Source organism: Mauremys mutica, chromosome 15 (assembly GCF_020497125.1).
Source record: "Mauremys mutica isolate MM-2020 ecotype Southern chromosome 15, ASM2049712v1, whole genome shotgun sequence".
In the NCBI taxonomy this organism is placed as follows: Eukaryota; Metazoa; Chordata; order Testudines; family Geoemydidae; genus Mauremys; species Mauremys mutica.
In genome coordinates, this window is record NC_059086.1 from 37,642,171 (window position 1) to 37,649,683 (window position 7,513).

The window sequence follows — 7,513 nt, forward strand, 5'->3', positions numbered from 1 at the left end:
TTCACCATCACCAAACATCCATCCACCCACCCAATCCATCCCTTCATCCCTCCATCCCCACACACCTCTCCAGCCATCCCTCCATCCCCAAACACCCACCTTCCCTCCAGCCAGCCCTCTATCATACACCCCTCCCACCTCAGACTTCCATCCATCCCCCCACTTGTCCATCCCTCAACATCCTCCAGCCAGCCAGCCTCCCTCCTTCCATCCATCTCCACACACATCCATCTGTCTGGGCCAGCGCCCGGCACGACGGGGCCCCGATCTCGGTCGGGGTCTGGGCAGCTGTCACGGAGTCCCCGGGGCGATGCTCTGGAACTGCTCCCCACAAAGCCAGTCAGGACTTTGGGGAGCCTCCTCTCCCTTGGAAGTTGGAGCAGACTGTTTTCAGGGCAAGAAGCTCACACGGCTTCACCTTCCTGGGTCTGACCCTGGAGCATTCAGCATATGCCCCTCCATGCGCTTCCCACAGCAAGTCCGCCCAGGTAGGGTCCTGGGGAAGCCACAGGGTCCTGCACCCCCACTCTGCAGTCAGACGTGACTCTTAGCCAGCCAGTAAAACAGAGGTTTATTAGATGACAGGAACACAGTCTAAAACTGAGTTTGTAGGTACAGAGAACTGGACCCATCAGCTGAGTCCTTTCTGGGGCCCAGTGAGCCAGACAACCCCGTCTGCCCTCACTGCCCGTCCCCAGCCAGCTCCAAAACCGAAACAAAAAAAACTCCACCCCCCCCCCCTTTTCTGGCCTTTGTCTCTTTCCCGGGCCAGGAGGTCACCTGATCTCTTTGTTCACCTTTAGCTATTCTCTTGCAGGGGGAAGGGCCCCGGCCATTTGTTGCCAGCATACAGAGTGTCGGCCATTTATGCACACTGGAGACTTAAGAAGTGCATAGGGGAAACTGAGGCATCTACACAGTATTCAGAGGAAACATTAAGAACAGTCCCACTTAGTCACAGCAGCGCCCGGCACAACGGGGGCCCTGATCTCGGTCAGGGTCTGTGCAGCGCCCAGCACGATGGGGCCCTGATCTCAGTTGGGGTCTGGGCAGCGCCTGGCACGATGGGGCCTTGATCTCAGATGTGGCCTGTATGTGCTATTGCAATCCAATGACTTGCCCTATAGAGAGGGCAGGGAATGAACCCAGGAATCCTGAGCTGTCTCCCGGAACCTGCTCTCCTGACCCTTCTCATCAAGCTCTGGAGATCTTTCCCCTCCTAGCTGAGTCCCGGAGCCAGCAATGTCGCGGCCAGAGTGGGCATCTGTTAATTGCTGTCCCGTTGCTGTTGCTGGCATCAGGTTGGCGCCCTGGTGCCTCCTTTATACACATCCAGCATCACAATAGATAACCAGGACTGGGAAAGAGCCAGGGCTTTGCGGAGGGCCGTGTCACCGGCACTTCCCCTGCAGCAAGTGATCCCCTCATTGCAGAGTTTGGAGAGGGATACCCGGGCTAGATGGGTCATGGGTCTGATCCAGGGTGCTGGGGGAAGAGGGGATATCAGGCTGTGAGAGGGCACCAGTTTTCAAATGTGGCTAGTAAGTTTCCAAAAGTGGCTAGTAATTTTTTTCAAAAGTGGGTAGTGACTTCAAGCACCTTCTATGGTCCTGATTTTAAGGGCTTTCTGAAAACCAGGCCCTCTTTAAGGCATTATACAGTGGGTAACTAAAGTAATCCAGGCCCTCAAAGTCGCTAGATGCTTTTGTAAATCTTGAAGCCAAACAAGGAGAGTGTATAGTCACCACAGCCTAAAGTTTCAAAAGTGGTTAGTAAATGTGCAGAATTGACTAGAAAATATTTCAAAAGTAGCTAGTATTTTTTCCCCAAAGTTGCTAGCAAATGTCCTTGAAATTATAAGTGCATTTTCAAAAGTGGCTAGTTATTTTTTTTTAAATGGTTAGTACATTTTTCAAAAATAGCTAGCATATTTTTCAAGAGAATATTATATTTTCAAAAATGATTAGTGGATATTTTAACATGACTAGCACATTTTCAAAAGTGGATAGTATTTTTTTTAATTACTAGTATATTTTAAAACGTGGTGCTAGTCAGTTTTTGAAAATGGCTGGGCAGTTTTTCAAAGGTGGATAGTACTTTTTAAAAAATGACTTAGTAGATATCTTAAATTAAAAGAGAGTTTTCAAAAGTGGCTAGTAATCTTTTTTTAAATGACTAGTCAATTCTCAAAAGTGACTAACATATTTTTCAAGAATTGAGTACATTTTCAATGGCTAATACATTTTCAAAAGTGGCTTGTAACTTCCCAACAGGTGCTGTTAACTCGAGCATGGGCCTATCAGTCATGCAGGACTCAGTAACGATGCTGTGCTGTCTGCATTTGAGGAGAAAACCCAGGAGTCCTGATTCCCAGCCCCCAACCCACTCCCCTCCTAGAGAACCCACAAGTCATGACTCCCAGCCCCCTGCTCTAACTCCCTTACAGAGGAGGTGGTGTCTTAGCACCAGGAGTGCTATCCCCATGTGGCACTGAGATGCAGCCACCTCTGGGGCGGAGCAGCAGGGGAACTGCCGCACTGCGACAGGGCACGGGGCTGGCAAGCTGTGGAAAGTTGGCCATGGGGGACGGGGTTATTCCAGGCATGCTTGGCTCGGGGCCTGTCGGGAATCTGGACAGGGCTTGCTGTCTCTGCGTCAGCCTTCAGGAGGTTAAGTAGGTCAGACCCGTCAGAGTCTGGCAGGGACAGCCTCATGCTTTGCGGCTAATTGCACCTGACGAAGCATCCTGGCTTCCAAACAAGCCCATCCGTCACTCCCCAGGAGCTCAAGGTCGGACGTGAGCACGCAGGTTGTCTGTGTGCTTGTGGATAAAAGGGAAGGCTCGTCTGGTGCTGAGATGCAGCCAGCTCTGGGGCATGGCAGCTGGGGAACAGTTGAGCATAACATTGCATGGGGACAGCTTGCCTGGTACAGAGATGCAGCTACCTCTGGGGTGGGGAAACACCCAGTAATTTACAAGAGGCCGTGAAGACAAGACTGTTGTCCTGGTTCCCTTTCCGTGGCTGCTCTGGGATCTAAAATGCTTCTGACATGCCAGTGGCCTCCTGTGGTTTTATATCCGCTGCTCCGGCTAGGTCATTAAGATTCCTTTACTGACTCTCCTGCTAAATATCTGGCCAACAGGGATAAATAGAGACATTTCGCCACAGGAAAAATCTAGAAGGACGATACAAAAACATTATTGGGATCAGCTGGCTCAGGGGGGCAGAACATGGGACATGGGGCCTTTCCCCTCTAGGGGGTGCCAGCTCCCATCTGCCCCGAGGTGGGCGAACTGCCTGGCTCGGGGATGGGGGGCAGGGTTATGCAAAGGTTTCATCACTGGGGCTGCAGCAGCCTCTAGCTCTAAGGCTGGGATTTGCAGCTGATCTGGCTTCCTGAATCAATGCATGTGATTTTTTTTTTTTTTTTCCAAATGAGCACTTGACATCTCGGTGGGAGGGGAGTGGGGTCTAGTGGTTAGAGCCAGGACGCCTGGGTTCTCTCCCTGGACTCTAGGAGGGGAGTGAGGTCAAGTGGTTAGAGTGGGAAGGGGAACCAGGACTCCTGGGGTCTCTCCCTGGACTCTACGATGGGAGTGGGGGGGTGGGGAGCCAGGACTCCTGGGTTCTGGCAGAGGAGTCAGGGTTCTCTTTTCTGAACAAAAGATGTTTCTCCTTCCCACACCGGGAGTCGAACCCGGGCCGCCTGGGTGAAAACCAGGAATCCTAACCGCTAGACCATGTGGGAGTGAGCTGCTTTTGCCTTTGTTACCGCTGGCCTGGGGACCGTCCATGGGATGCTGCAGCGCCATCTAGTGGGGGACCTCGGGAGCGACCCCCCCCACCATGGGGCAGCCCCAGAACTCTGCTCCTGGGAGTCTCTACGTGCCCCCACCTCTGACACCCCAAAACCTCCGTGACCCGACCCCGCGGGCCTCCCCGAGGATCCCCCCCCCCCCGCGCTCCCCGCGTTAATCCGGAGCGGAAACGGAGCCGGGCTCTGAGCTCCTGCCTGCAAAGGGGGAGGAAAAAAGAAGGGCTGTTCCCATACCGGGAGTCGAACCCGGGCCGCCTGGGTGAAAACCAGGAATCCTAACCGCTAGACCATATGGGAGCTGCTGAGAAAGGGCCTCACGTACAGCCCCAAGTGATTCATTCACAGCCACCCACACCAACATCCCGCTGTATTTCCAGCCTCCTCCCCCAGCCAGGGCTTTGCAGCAAGGGGTAGCGCCCTATTGCAAGGGGAAAGGGTGACTCCTGCAGGGGTCACAACCCGGCCCCCGTGCTAAGGGACCGGGGCCTCAGTGTAAAGGGACGTAACCACCGTGCAAAGGGCCCCAGCCCTGTGCGAGGAGCTTCAGTCCCCCCTGCACACAGGGCCCTGTGCAAAGTGGTCTGACGTGACCCACCCCCCCCGTGCAAAGGGCCCCAGCACTGCGCAAAGGGTCCTGGCCCCCATGTGAAGGGACATGACCCCTGTGCGAAGGGCCCTGGCCCCTGTGCAAAAGGCCCCAGCGCTGTGCCAAGGGACGTGACCCCCGTGCGAAGGGTCCTGGCCCCCATGCGAAAGGCCCCAGCACTGTGCCAAGGGACGTGACCCCCATGCGAAGGGCCCTGGCTCCCATAGGGAGGGCCCTGGCCCCTGTGCAAAAGGCCCCAGCGCTGTGCCAAGGGACGTGACCCCCGTGTGAAGGGTCCTGGTTCCCGTAGGGAGGGCCCTGGCCCCTGTACAAAAGGCCCCAGCGCTGTGCCAAGGGACGTGACCCCCGTGTGAAGGGCCCTGGCTCCCATAGGAAGGGCCCTGGCCCCTGTGCAAAAGGCCCCAGCGCTGTGCCAAGGGACGTGACCCCCGTGCGAAGGGTCCTGGCCCCCATGCGAAAGGCCCCAGCACTGTGCCAAGGGACGTGACCCCCGTGCGAAGGGTCCTGGCCCCCATGCGAAAGGCCCCAGCACTGTGCCAAGGGACGTGACCCCCATGCGAAGGGCCCTGGCTCCCATAGGGAGGGCCCTGGCCCCTGTGCAAAAGGCCCCAGCGCTGTGCCAAGGGACGTGACCCCCGTGCGAAGGGTCCTGGTTCCCGTAGGGAGGGCCCTGGCCCCTGTACAAAAGGCCCCAGGGCTGTGCCAAGGGACGTGACCCCTGTGTGAAGGGCCCTGGCTCCCATAGGAAGGGCCCTGGCCCCTGTGCAAAAGGCCCCAGCGCTGTGCCAAGGGACGTGACCCCCGTGCGAAGGGTCCTGGCCCCCATGCGAAAGGCCCCAGCACTGTGCCAAGGGACGTGACCCCCATGCGAAGGGCCCTGGCTCCCATAGGGAGGGCCCTGGCCCCTGTACAAAAGGCCCCAGCGCTGTGCCAAGGGACGTGACCCCCGTGTGAAGGGTCCTGGTTCCCGTAGGGAGGGCCCTGGCCCCTGTACAAAAGGCCCCAGCGCTGTGCCAAGGGACGTGACCCCCGTGCAAAGGGTCCTGGCTCCCGTGCGAAAGGCCCCAGTACTGTGCCAAGGGACGTGACCCCTGTGCAAAGGGTCCTGGCTCCCGTGCGAAAGGCCCCAGCACTATGCCAAGGGACGTGACCCCCGTGCGAAGGGTCCTAGCCCCCGTGCGAAAGGCCCCAGCGCTGTGCCAAGGGACGCGACCCCCGTGCGAAGGGTCCTGGCCCCCGTGCGAAAGGCCCCAGCACTATGCCAAGGGACGTGACCCCCGTGCAAAGGGTCCTGGCTCCCGTGCGAAAGGCCCCAGCGCTGTGCCAAGGGACGTGACCCCCGTGCAAAGGGTCCTGGCTCCCGTGCGAAAGGCCCCAGCACTATGCCAAGGGACGTGACCCCCGTGCGAAGGGTCCTAGCCCCCGTGCGAAAGGCCCCAGCACTGTGCCAAGGGACGTGACCCCCGTGCGAAGGGTCCTAGCCCCCGTGCGAAAGGCCCCAGCGCTGTGCCAAGGGACGCGACCCCCGTGCGAAGGGTCCTGGCCCCCGTGCGAAAGGCCCCAGCGCTGTGCCAAGGGACGTGACCCCCGTGCGAAGGGTCCTGGTTCCCGTAGGGAGGGCCCTGGCCCCTGTACAAAAGGCCCCAGCGCTGTGCCAAGGGACGTGACCCCCATGCGAAGGGCCCTGGCTCCCATAGGGAGGGCCCTGGCCCCTGTGCAAAAGGCCCCAGCGCTGTGCCAAGGGACGTGACCCCCGTGTGAAGGGTCCTGGTTCCCGTAGGGAGGGCCCTGGCCCCTGTACAAAAGGCCCCAGCGCTGTGCCAAGGGACGTGACCCCCATGCGAAGGGCCCTGGCTCCCATAGGGAGGGCCCTGGCCCCTGTGCAAAAGGCCCCAGCGCTGTGCCAAGGGACGTGACCCCCGTGTGAAGGGTCCTGGTTCCCGTAGGGAGGGCCCTGGCCCCTGTACAAAAGGCCCCAGCGCTGTGCCAAGGGACGTGACCCCCGTGTGAAGGGTCCTGGTTCCCGTAGGGAGGGCCCTGGCCCCTGTACAAAAGGCCCCAGCGCTGTGCCAAGGGACGTGACCCCCATGCGAAGGGCCCTGGCTCCCATAGGGAGGGCCCTGGCCCCTGTGCAAAAGGCCCCAGCGCTGTGCCAAGGGACGTGACCCCCATGCGAAGGGTCCTGGCCCCCATGCGAAAGGCCCCAGCGCTGTGCCAAGGGACGTGACCCCTGTGTGAAGGGTCCTGGTTCCCGTAGGGAGGGCCCTGGCCCCTGTACAAAAGGCCCCAGCGCTGTGCCAAGGGACGTGACCCCCGTGCAAAGGGTCCTGGCTCCCGTGCGAAAGGCCCCAGCACTATGCCAAGGGACGTGACCCCCGTACGAAGGGTCCTAGCCCCCGTGCGAAAGGCCCCAGCACTGTGCCAAGGGACGTGACCCCCGTGCGAAGGGTCCTAGCCCCCGTGCGAAAGGCCCCAGCGCTGTGCCAAGGGACACGACCCCCGTGCGAAGGGTCCTGGCCCCCGTGCGAAAGGCCCCAGCGCTGTGCCAAGGGACGTGACCCCCGTGTGAAGGGCCCTGGCTCCCATAGGAAGGGCCCTGGCCACTGTGCAAAAGGCCCCAGCGCTGTGCCAAGGGACGTGACCCCCGTGCGAAGGGTCCTGGCCCCCATGCGAAAGGCCCCAGCGCTGTGCCAAGGGACGTGACCCCTGTGTGAAGGGTCCTGGTTCCCGTAGGGAGGGCCCTGGCCCCTGTGCAAAAGGCCCCAGCGCTGTGCCAAGGGACGTGACCCCCGTGCAAAGGGTCCTGGCTCCCGTGCGAAAGGCCCCAGTACTGTGCCAAGGGACGTGACCCCCGTGCAAAGGGTCCTGGCTCCCGTGCGAAAGGCCCCAGCACTATGCCAAGGGACGTGACCCCCGTGCGAAGGGTCCTAGCCCCCGTGCGAAAGGCCCCAGCGCTGTGCCAAGGGACGTGACCCCCGTGCGAAGGGTCCTGGCCCCCGTGCGAAAGGCCCCAGCGCTGTGCCAAGGGACGCGACCCCCGTGCGAAGGGTCCTGGCCCCCGTGCGAAAGGCCCCAGCGCTGTGCCAA

At 59.9% G+C, this 7,513-nt stretch overlaps 2 non-coding genes across 2 annotated transcripts; both read right to left on the minus strand.

Annotated features, from left to right (window-relative positions):
- Nucleotides 1-3,678: 3,678 nt before the first annotated feature.
- TRNAE-UUC lies at nucleotides 3,679-3,750 on the minus strand. The gene has a single exon. It is a non-coding gene; the product is annotated as a tRNA-Glu (tRNA).
- Nucleotides 3,751-4,044: 294 nt separating this feature from the next.
- Nucleotides 4,045-4,116, minus strand: TRNAE-UUC. The gene has a single exon. It is a non-coding gene; the product is annotated as a tRNA-Glu (tRNA).
- Between the last annotated feature and the right edge of the window lie 3,397 nt (nucleotides 4,117-7,513).